Consider the following 12370-nt stretch of genomic DNA (forward strand, 5'->3'; position numbering starts at 1 on the left):
TCTCCAACTTTTCTTATGATGTGGAAAACTTTTTTTCCCCAGAAGTCTGCTCCCTCTCAGGTATTTAACAGGTGATTTAAAAGAAATGAAAGGATAAGGAGAAAAAGGCTCCTACCCTTCACATCACAGTGGACTGCACAGGATCAGGACGAAAGCCTACATTGCAGCACAATACTCTCAAACCTTTGGGCCCTTCAAAGGCTGCAGTATTGCCTTCCTATCGCTGGTGAGAGCTTGGGAAAAAAAATAAAAATCACACAACCTAACCAGTCTGAGAACAGTGGGCTTAAGAGTAAGCATTCAATCAGCAAAGACGCTGACAGAGCAGATGAAAATAAAATGCTTTCAGAACCTTTCACAATCTATTTCTGCATCAAGTTTTCAGCTTCATGTGGGTTTCTGCCACTTTGAACTACACCTTAATGTAGCCACCTCTTCAAATGGTATTCAATATATCAGACAGAAAGAAAAACTACAGAAGATATCAGAAAAAAACCCCACAACTACACATGAACCAAAGCACATGTCTTGTTGCCATTCAGCCCAGACCCAGGATGTTTCCTATGGAAACAAACTTATTTAAAAGGACTCGTCTCCACTCCACAACATAAAGGAGAACACCACAATCCAGCATCCTGCATAAGGAAATCACACCCACAAGTGGAGGAACTAACAGACATACATCAGTCTGTACCAGCAATCTCCAATAAACTCACTTCCAAGACAGTCATGCGATAGTTCTCTCTCAGCAAAACCCTACAATCAGACTAGAACTACATTCATTCCCCTTGTGATAGGCAGGCTTTCAGGATATATTCGCCTCTCATTCTGATCCTCATCTTTCCCTTTTTCCATGATGACACTACAGATCGCAAAGGCTAAAAGGAAGCACGTGTGAACCAAAGTCTAAAGACAACTAGTACGAAATGAACTTCAGAACTGCAAGTTAAGGGGAAGTTGGGCAAATACAGTGTTTGACCATCTTCAGAAAACAGAGCATAAGCCTTCCTGCAGGAAATCTTCTCCATAGTAACTAAAACAGCAATCTGAGCATTGACCCCCTGTCAGAAATACCCTCGACAAAAACACAAGTACAAAAGCCTCTCAAAAGCAGAGATTGCAATGACCCAAAAAGAGGACAAGAGGAGGCTCCACTATGCACACACAACTTCACTGCCACTGACCTATCTTAGTAGTAAGGGAATGACAGACAGAAATATTAAAAAATATTAAACAGCTATTTAACACGTATCAAATAACATTATTATGGCAACTAGTAAATTTGGGATAGTGCTTCTCCAGCAAGAGGGAGGATCAATACAGCTGGCCCTCAGCGTTACAATTAGGGATCAGAGCACTGTCCATCCCTTAATACTCTGCTAAGCTTTAAAAATTGATCTGAAATCTTTCATCCTGAGTCTCTGCCTTAAGTCTTCATTTTTGAAGTATTTTAATTTCAGTCAGAACAACTCAGCTGTTTCATGAAGGAGGACAAAAAAAAATATCTTGTTTGGCCCTTGTTAAAAAGACAGACTTTTAAGAGAAAAGTTTCAAAGACTGAGGCTTCCAAGAAAGGGTCTGGGGTAGTTTTGGATAAGGAAAATACCTTCTGTGACCCTCAGGATAATTTCTGCATACAAATAACATCTTTGAAAAGATACAGATTGCTCATATTCTTTAAAATGTAGCTAGAGTTTTGCAGCTGTGGTCTCAAAAGGGTCAGGTCTGCCAGAGCATCCCCTCCTTCCCGCCCTGCGAGGAAGTTCCACTGAAGAAACAGACACCACCACAGAGAGCAAAGTGGTCAAAGGAAGAAAGGAGAAATCCCAACTATGTGGCTTCCTCTTGTAATCATCAGGACAAGATATCATTAGCACATGTAATTTTGCAAGTATAGATAGTAAGGAATCTGTCTCTGAAAGAAGAGGGTAAAACAGGAGTAGTGGAGTGTGTCTAACACTGGAGTCCAAAACTCTAGTTAAACAATAATTCAAAGATTTTACATGTGAGAAGAGTGCCATAGACTTTATCAGGGTGCAACACTTTAGTGGATCTCTCTCAAGAGCAAAGCACATTGTGCTTTGCAGTTTTTTCTTAGGATTCCCAGCATATGAAAAACACTATCTATGTGCCAGTCACCAAACCACCATGGGAATAAAAGACAGTCACTACCATTAACACCGGGGCATCATACGGAAGACTAGACAGTAACAAGGACAGCAGGGAGAGAGTAAGCTTACTGTATCTCCAACTTTCCTTTGCCGCCCTTGTATGGGGAGTCCATGAGTATGGAAAAACACTTACTATCATTTTTCCCTATCATAAAAACCACAAAGTACTATCACAGTAAATGATAGGGACAAATGGACTATGGACAAGGACACTGCCATAAAACTGGCACTGTGAAAGCTGCAGGGTTTCTTTTTGTTTAGTATTTCATATATTACAGCAAGTTTCCCTAGTAACATACAGCTGAGATTCCTACACTTCCATTATGACAGCATACTAAATCAGCACAGGTAAATATTAAGATTTTCCTATGGCATTAAAGAAAAATATTCAGAATTGTAAGTGAAAAAAAATGAACATTTGACAGTGAAAAAGGATCAGTTTAAGCCAATTTTGCATCACAATGTAAACCATACCTGAAGTACAAGGAATAATAATTAATCTTGATTCACGAAACTCACTGAAAGATAAATTAGATGCTCATAAATTAGATATCGCCTGAACAATCAGGCATTTTCATCGAAAGGTTGGGGGATGATTTAATCATAAATTTAAAAATAAATTATTTCCATTTATTATAAAATTTAAAACAAACAAACAAAAAAAACCAAACCCACACCACAAACCACTGTATTTTTCCCAAGCTCATTAAATGCAACCTTGAAACAACTGTCCAACCTTCAAAGAATATTACTACATAAAACTTTCCTGCAATTTTTTTTCTTACTTCCAAGTAATTTTTCAAATAATTTCATTTTAAAACTTACTAATTGAAAACATCAGAGGAGCCAAGAAAGCAATGTGATGCAGTGTAAAATCATGCAAAAACAATTAAACTGCATACAATTGTCAACACATCCATTTTTTTGAAAAAGTCTTCCCCATAATAAGTATCTACAGAATAAAATCTTGATGAATTTTCCTTAAAAATCCCTGATCTTTTCCTGCTCTATAGAATTTGAAATAATTATCCTTAACTTGAAAATAGTTCCATTTTTGCGAGACTGGTTTCTGTTTCAGGATGGCAACTCTGTGGTAACCGCTTCTCTTTTTGTTGTTTTCCATTTCTAAACATATGCTTTGATCCCCTTGGTCTTGCTGGTAGAGCAGTCGCCTCACACACACAGTCTCTCTTTGAAGCCTTCCCACAGTGCCAAGAAAGAAGCAGGCTGTGGCAGCAGGCTCAGCGTTCTCCGGTTATGCAACAGATTAGATCATTATCAACAAAACTGGATGCCTCCAGCAGAGAACAGAAATAGGGAATTCGAGAGCAAGTTTTTCTTTACTTTTTGAATTAAGGATGGCTACTTGGTCAATTTGAAAGGAGGAAAAAGTTACCGGGAATTAAGAGCTGGTCATATCAGAGAAGATTACTCTTCAGTGAAAAGCTCTGTAATAAATATTACCCTCACATTTATCATTCAGTTCTCTTCCCTCCTTCGAAGGAAAGTTTTCCCATTCATTGTATAACGCAAAAGAAATATGTGGCTCAAACTGATGCCAATAATTTAAGAAGCCTGGTTTAGCCACATAAGAATCAAGTGGATTTCATTCCTCATAGATGAATGGCCTCGTGCCAACAGGATGCAGGAGAAGAGGGGTCCTCACATACCTGCAGAGAGAATCTGTGCATCCTACCTACAATACATCATTTGCCCATAGTCTGTGCATGTGGATATCCTACATGTCTGTCACATTTCTCTCTCCTCTAGTTGCTCCAGCAACTTTTACATCATCAGTTCTGTAAACTGGCTTTTAAAGATGCTTCAGTTCAGGATTTCACTTCAGTTAAAGGATAAAGTATCTACTAATCGGTCATGGAGTGAAGATACGGATTTTGAGTCTTCATATACAGCAGAAAAATATATACTTTAATTTTTTAAGGAAATGCCTTGCATAGCTCCATCACTGTGCAACTGCGACATCCAGTTGTTTTCCTTACAGATAATTGCAAAGAAGTGTTACACTGCATGAAACAAATCCCTTGAGTCAAGTTCTGACAATGAACATCTAGTGAGAAGAGATTATATAATATCAAACAGATTATTTATTGTTTGTATGTAAGACTTCAGTTACTGAGGCTAACAAATGGATGCAAATCTAAACAAACGGAGGTTTTGAGAAGCCTAACTAAAAGCTTTTATAGTTTCTACAAAAAACATTAAGACTATTTAGATCTTGGACATAGGAATAAAGTAAGTACAAAACAGGTTAATATAGAAAAAGCTGCATGGTTGCTCTTAATAAGAGAAACTATTCTTATAGTGCTTTAATGTGTTAATTCTAGATGCTTATAAGTTTGTAAACTTAGAAAGCACTACTGAAGTTGGGCTTTGCTTTTCAAGTTTCCACAAAATTACCACTGAAAAATGTTGTGCATCTGGTTATATTACAAGATAAATGTAACATTAAAAATAATGTTACCCAATAAAATAAGGATTATTAAGTATGGCAGAAGTTACATGACCAGTGTAATTTGTTTACAAATGCAAATTACCATTAGATAGTGAGGGGCTTAAAGAAAATCTAGAAATCAAAACCTCTGTGTTTGGGGCTTTATTTGCAGGAGGTATTTTCCAGATATGACCTTTTTTTTTTTTTTTATATCATACACATCTGGAAACTATTAAGGCAAAGGAATTATGAGCATAACAATGAGCTCTTAGGACTCACTTGTTACCATCCTTGTTTGACATGAACACTGAAGAATCAGAAATTCGTGTTCTACTGTCTCTTATGCAATCATACAATACTTTATTGTATAATGTGACTCTTTAGAAGCACAGACCTAAATAAAACCAGGTGTTTAGCTGGACTGCCTTCATCTCTATCTTTATGCAACAGTCAATAATAATTAAAAACTACACATGAAAAAAATAACTGGCATTTCTCCCAAATCATGCCAGAAGAAAAATCACTGATGAGTCAAGTGAGTCTGTAAGTGGGACACAAAGTATGATTCATAAGTCATTGCTTCAGGTTTAATTCTTGTGAGAAAAAAAGCTCCATCAATAATGTTAGATAGAAGCTCAAACTCTCACCTTCATTACAAAAACATAACATTAAATTAACTACGTCTTTTCAGTTCTGAGCATTTCTGTTACGTATGTTCATAACAAGGGCTTAAAGCCATGACCAGTAACCTTCAGCAGCTCCTGCCGGCCATGAAGTCTTTTGCAGAGGACGGCGAGCGTGTCGGACTGCATCCCTGCGCTGTCCCCTACAGAGGTCTGGGGTGCAAGCTCTGGTGTCCACCGTGGGGGTGAAGGGAATGGGACCTTTCCGACTGAGACCGCAGGGAAAGACTCAGTAAGGTGCAACCCAGTCACTGCCAGCATCTTCGGTAACACGAATTTATAAAAGCAGCTGAGATTCAGTGAAGCTGCTGAGTTTGCTTCTTTTTTCACATGTAAGGTTTAGGTAAATTAGACTACAACACTAAAAAAAGGGAATCTCAGTCTGATGAGATGATGGCAGAGGAACCAACGGGTGCAAGAACGATCACCACTGCTCCCCTTTCAGACAACAGCTCAGATACTCAGCACCATGTCAAAAATGACCTCTGTGCCTCAGCTTTTATAGCAAATTGGGTTTTCAAAGTGCATGCCCCCTCCTCTGCCCTTCACATTTATCTCATTTCTTTCTTTCCAACCCACACCCAAAAAAAAGAGGCTCTGTGAAGCAATTCCCGTTTAAACCCGAAGGACATTTATCACAAGATGATTTTTAATATTTAAAGGATAGTAGAAAAAAATACATAAGTCTAAACCTATAAAGAAACAAAAAATAAAGATCCACGGGCCTTTTTCATTAAGGAGCTAATAAAATAGTAAAAGCATCTAAAAAAACCCCTCCTTCAAAACCCAGTATGACCTTGCTGTTCAGTCACATCCCTCAAGCTGACCACTGAAAGAAATGTAAAGTAATGCTCATTTCCCCACATCTCCTGTCACAGGCCAAATGACAGCTCTGACACTGGAAACGGACTGGCAAAATATTTTATTCCTCTTTAGCCTCAGTCAAGAAAAATGTGAGAAATTTAAAAAAATTAAATCACCATGCTGCTGTTGGACACTTCGCAATTTAATCATACATGATAGTTGTACTGCAGAAAACGGGTGACAAGATTAAACTTCTAAAATGTAGCTGGATTTAAAATGTATGCTGCTTCACTTACATTCTCAGTTAACAGGCCTTTAAAGAAAGATTACCGAAGACACTCCAGTAGGTGCGATCTTAAGACAGAAAAAGTGAGCATGACCTTGGGTTCTCCCTTCGTATTCAGTGGCATTTCTTCTTTAATGTTTTAAAATCATCAAAACAGTAAGCACTAACGTGGACACTACTGAATACACATGCTTTGGCAAAGGGTGATGAAAATTACTTGAATGAGTGTCTTTTGTTTTATGTGCTCATTTACATTCCCCTTAGGAGCAATGTATTACAATGTCGCTGCTATGAACAAGTAAGTGACATATCAATAACGATCATTTATAAATAAATACTTCACTCGTTCCATGAAGTTAATCTTCATATACACCCATGAGGCAGGAAATTATTAGCCAGCATCTCCCATGGGGAAGCTGAAGTCATGTTATAGACTTATCCTAGTCCATGCAGTGATTCAGGTGTCAAAGCCGTAAGTAACAAACTGTAAGAAACCCTGCCTCCTAATCCTACTTTCAGATCACTGAATTTTGCCCATGTGCTAAGAAGGAAACTATCAGGATGATGCTGTCTTATCATAACTGAAATGTAAAATTAGCATTTATTAAAAGCTGTTAGAAACTTAAAGATAAATTTGCCATTAAAAGGGGAAACACAAAACCCCATAATTTATCAGCTGGTCTCCCCTTCATCTTCCAAGGATGTAGGGGTGCTAACTGTTACAGAGTTACTGTTCCCTCAGATTAACACAGGCCTTTATTTGGAATGAACATTTGTTTTATACAGAACTTGAGAACGTTTACTCTGTCTAAATTTATTGACTTCTCTTTACCTGGCTCCTAATCCTCAGATACTCCCCTATGTCTGAATAAGAACTGAATGCTTATGAGGAAAAGCAGGATAAATATTAAGAGTTTAAGAAAAAAAAAAAAAAGAAAAAAAAAGAAGAAAGGTGAGAGATGTTTTTGCTGCACAACACGAATTTACTGCTCATTTCCCCAGTCTCTTTCTAATAAAATTAATACAGCAATGAGAACATTAAATGCTAAGTACTCCTCTACTTCTACAATGAGAGTGCAGTGGTTGTCTTCAGAAAGGGAAACCTCCTGTGGTACTCACAAACTGCAGGTGCATTACAAAAGCAGGATTCTATCCATATGTTAAAATGCTTATTTCCAGCACATCTGAATTAGCACAGTAAATGTTTCAAAGCTGAGTAGTACACTGACTTGGAGAGCTCCCTTTAAAACTACTAGGAAGTGCACAGATAAATCCCTTAACAAGCTTTCATATCTCCACCCATGAGTTAAAAAATTAGGCTGCAAATCTTGCAAGACTTCCAAGGGCTCTGGATTCTCACTTGTCGAGAAACAAACCCACAACATCTACCTTTATTGTGTGTAGCAAAGCATTTCTGCTATCACCCAGAATCCAGGAGGTGAGAACTTGAGAAACAGTGAAGTTCTACTGAATTTTAAAAAACTGGTTAGGAGCTCTGCACAGAGATTTGAATGAGTTCAGGGTTTTGTGCAGACTTCTTCGATCTCAACTGTCAACTGCTTGCTCGTGCTGAACGTACTGATGAGGAAATCCTCAGAACATGCAGCAGCAGCCCACTGCAGGAATGTCATTAAGAACGTTCCAAAACCAACTTTGGTGCCTGAATAGTTCTTTCCTTTCCTCAAGTTCTTAAGATTAAAGGAAATTAATGGGACAAATTCTGGTGAGCATGGACAACGCAACTCTTCTATATTACTGCACTGAAGAAGACCCAGTTGTTCATTTCTCAGCTGACTGAAGACCAGCTTCCACTAGTACAGTTGTTTTCTTCCTACAGGTAACGCTCATTGCCACTGTCTCTCTAACAATCAGAAGACAACATGCATCACTGCAAGTGCTACAGGCCTATATACCACAGCACAGACACACAAAACACTGCTCATTTCCACCATGAATTTCTACCTTAAAGGTGAGTAGACAGACCAATCTTCACAAAGTCTGAACACAGCTCTCATAGCATATTCTTCCGTAAGTGTTGGGCCAATAAAAATGTTATTAAAAGCAAAGGAATAGGGGCTGGAATAGCAATAGAATCCTATAGGGTATGAAAACCATACAAGCAAATGTCCAAAACATACTTGCAACAAAAGATTAATTTCATTGTCTTCCATATAGGCAAAAAAGCAACAACTAACATTCCTCAATAAAAATACTTCTTGTAAGCCTGGAAGCAAGATTAAACAGAAAATACAGGATGAACCCTTCATGAAGTGCTTCAAATGACTTGACTTCTGACTCCTCACCTTGTTTTGTGGGGAGTTCCACTGAGCGCAACGGGAATATTCCTGTGCGCTTTGTGCAAGGGTCTTTACAGGATGAAGACTCAATTGCTGACCCATTATTTTACTTGTGCTGAGGAATCATTCCAAACCAAACACGAGAGAGCCGTGCTTAATACAGCAACACAGTTTCAAAATTAATCAAATGCATAATCAATTTTAAGCAATGAAATTTTGCACTTAACTGAATTTCAGAGGTCACCAAAGTTCAGCTCTAGCCCTTCAGCTGATCATCCAGATTTCTTACTGCCTCTCTGCTAGTCAGTAGTGACGGACAGGTAACCTCAAAGTCACTGTCACAAAGCTCAAGAGCTAAATGCTTCTTACAAATGTATTTCCAGAATCATGTATATTGTTGATGATAGTACAAATAAGCAACGTAACACAGGAAGTCCATGCTTTTCTGTTCTAAATATAACTTTTTTCATAAAGGGGTGTTTGCTTATATGTGAGAAAGGAGAATGAAAGTGGAGGTCCCTCCTGCTTCCACTGGGTAATCCAGTTTGCACAACAAAATGGAGCCAACAAATCTTATCTCCTAAAACAGATGTTCTTGAATCTCACATTCATTCCTCAGTCACAGCAGTCAAAATCACTATTAGCTTCTAAACGAAAAATTATTTGATGCTTATGAGTGTATACAACATTTTTAAAGGTGGTACAAAGACTGTTGTGTCACTATCTTCTAAGTTCTTGCTTTAAAAAACTACTTCTTAAACTTTTCCATAATACTTCTTACTAGGTTGATATACAATTTCTTTTCTGTCAATGTCAATACAGCAGTATTTGATATGACTTTCTCCAAAAGCAAGCCAACCACAAAAAATATATATATATTTAGAAGATACGTGTGTCTGATGCCTTAATTTATCTTTTCTTCATTTACAAGTAACTCCTGAAATTTGACAATCCACTATAAGAAAAGAAACAACCTCTAACAACAAGTATTTCATCTATGCAAAATCCTCCTCCAGGGTCTCCAGAGAACAGGACAACCTAGCGCTTCATGGAACAGACTCCAAACCACTGAAGCAAGTGCAAGCTAGGTCGGAAGAGTTAAATAAAGCTGCTAAAATTCAGCAGCCTTGCAAGCTATTCCAGACTACAGCTACGGTAACCTACACTGGGTGTCCTCTGCATAAGCACCAGTGTGACTTTGTGGACTGCTGAGACTCAGTCTGTTGCAACTGGCATAAGTTGCCACAGGCGAGTAATCACAAGAAACTGACCTTGGCAAAAGCACATTTTACACTTCACTGCTGTTCAACTGTGTTATACTAAAGAGAGAGCAAGGGAGCACAAGCGGAAGGGGGAGGGAGGGAGAACAAAGGGGGATAGACAGAAAGCATAAAAGTGATCGCAGCCATTTTCAGCTTTACCTGCATTTAAGATTTTAAGAGAGGTACATCACCTCCTGTGCACACCACAACCTACATCTAGTTACATCAACTCTACATGGTATTTTTAAACCAGTGGGGCCTGGGGTTTTCTGGGGGGAGGAGGGGAAGAAAGAAGGGAGATTAAGTACTAAATTAGGAATTAATACCTCAAAAAAATCTCCCAATGGCGGGGGGGGGGAAGTATAGAAGACAATTACAACTTCACATTTTCCTACCAGTGGATACTGAACAAATGAGCATTTTTAAATCATTCTTTCCTCCTGTTTGGCTACACCTCTTGAGAGTACATTTTGGAATCAGCTGCAACAAATAAAGATTAAAGGTATTCCATGAGGTGTGCAGGCAGATGGCTTAGCCCTGATTTTTAAAGTTTCAGCTCAACCTTCACTTCAGAGGCTCTCTCAACAGCCTGGCAGCAATTTGCATGAACTAGTATGGTAGAATTCCCACCACTGCACGTAAAGTTGTGTCTGTCCCTTCTTAACCATCTTTGGTCTCCTTTGGTTTGGATCAGTTACGTCCTGTCAAATTTTTTCTTAGTTTCTGCATTAGATTTTTTTGGTATTGATTACCATATCTCCAAAGAAACATGACCTGGCAGAGCAAGATGGCACAGGATCCCATCGTTAATGCTAACCCACATGCTGCCCAGATTTCACAGCAAGTTTAACACAAGGATCTAACCTTGCAGGTATGCTGGGTTTCCAGGACATTTGGTGGTTGAAACAAAACATGCACAAGTTTTGCACAAGTTCCAAAATACCCAATCATTCTCCACTTGGGAAGTGCACAAGGTATGCAAGTCTAGACAAAATAAAATAAGACTACATGCACTGTATATCTCCATTTCCTTACCACTCTCAGGTCAGTGACCTAGGTATCAGAGCCCTCAAAAAATCCCTATTATATGCAGATTCTCTTCCAAATCCTGAAGGCTGCTTCTCTCCTGTGTAGACAGTTTCTCCGTTCCTCATTTGGTTCCATAATTAACTCAAAAACCCTGCTACAAAAGCCAGCCTTTGTTCCTCTCAAACATCCAAACTTTTCACATCTCTGTCTTCACACAGTCTCCATTCCTCTATTACAACTCCTCTTTCTCTATTTCAGTCCTCCAAATGTCATTACTACCAGTAGGCTGAAGAAAAATAGCTTTTTTTGGACACAGCCATGTTATTACTTTGAACTATTCCATTTGACAGAGCACCATCATGGTTTAATGACCTCTACCGTCACTGGCCAGGAGACACAAGACTCAGCCCTGACAGCAGATGGCTGATTCACACACATTGACGTTCAGCGATTCAACAATGATATGATCATGCTCAGCCTATGAATTATAAAAACACCAATTCTATGAAGCATGACATAAAATTTCAAGGGACTGAAGTATTTCTGAGTCTGAGCTTCAGATCTGGGTCAAAAAGGTGCCAGCTGTGGATCTGCAGAATTTTAATCATCTCACCAGATTGTAGCTCTCTTTCTCACAAATAAATGATGTTTGGAAGGCCCACAGGCATGCTTCGTGACAGCAAGGCAGGACTCTGTCACAGGGGGCTGGATGGGCCACCAAAACACTCACTGTGTGTGTAAGAAACTCTTGTAGGGTCCTAGTACCTAGCAGAGAGTACACTTGATGGCTCTCATATTTTGCTGACTGTGCACCTGGGCAGAAAAATCTAATTATTAAAATTTTTATTCACTAAGTCCTATAATAATTAGTTGTAGTAGATGAAAAAAAAGAAATCGGAAAGAGTGCACTAGTTCTGCAGTAATTACTGTAGGCCTTCAGGTTTGGCTATGATACGGTCACCATTTCTCACAATGGAGCACAGCAGAAGAAAAAGGGTGACAAGAAAATAAGTACCTGAAAGGTACTCACATTCTCAGAAAGAGTGAATGTTTATTTTTACTACCCAAAAGTAAGTATATTTTTATATTACACAAGAGCACCCTCAGCTGAAAGCAAGGATTTGACATCTCTTACTTCTTCAATGCATATCCTCAACAACAGGTTATTGAATTGGTCTCTTTGCGGCTCGCTCTGTGTGTCTCATACCGCACCATATTTTAAAAGTATGTGTCAGTCAATGCTGAATGAGCCATTTGACTTTATAGTTCAGTGGCTAGGATCTCATTTTCAAGTAATTTTTCTCATTAGGTAGAACAGAAACATTAACTGGGTCTTCCGCATCCAGGCAAATAATTACTAATATGCTGGCTGCTCTGGGCATCTTA

At 38.7% G+C, this 12370-nt stretch overlaps 1 protein-coding gene across 1 annotated transcript in view; it reads right to left on the reverse strand.

Annotated features, from left to right (window-relative positions):
* Window positions 1–12370, reverse strand: part of LDLRAD4 (low density lipoprotein receptor class A domain containing 4) — a 284146-nt gene that overhangs the window by 227204 nt on the left and 44572 nt on the right. The gene's annotated exons all lie outside the window — the stretch shown is intronic.

This window comes from Harpia harpyja, chromosome 5 (assembly GCF_026419915.1).
Source record: "Harpia harpyja isolate bHarHar1 chromosome 5, bHarHar1 primary haplotype, whole genome shotgun sequence".
In the NCBI taxonomy this organism is placed as follows: domain Eukaryota; kingdom Metazoa; phylum Chordata; class Aves; order Accipitriformes; family Accipitridae; genus Harpia; species Harpia harpyja.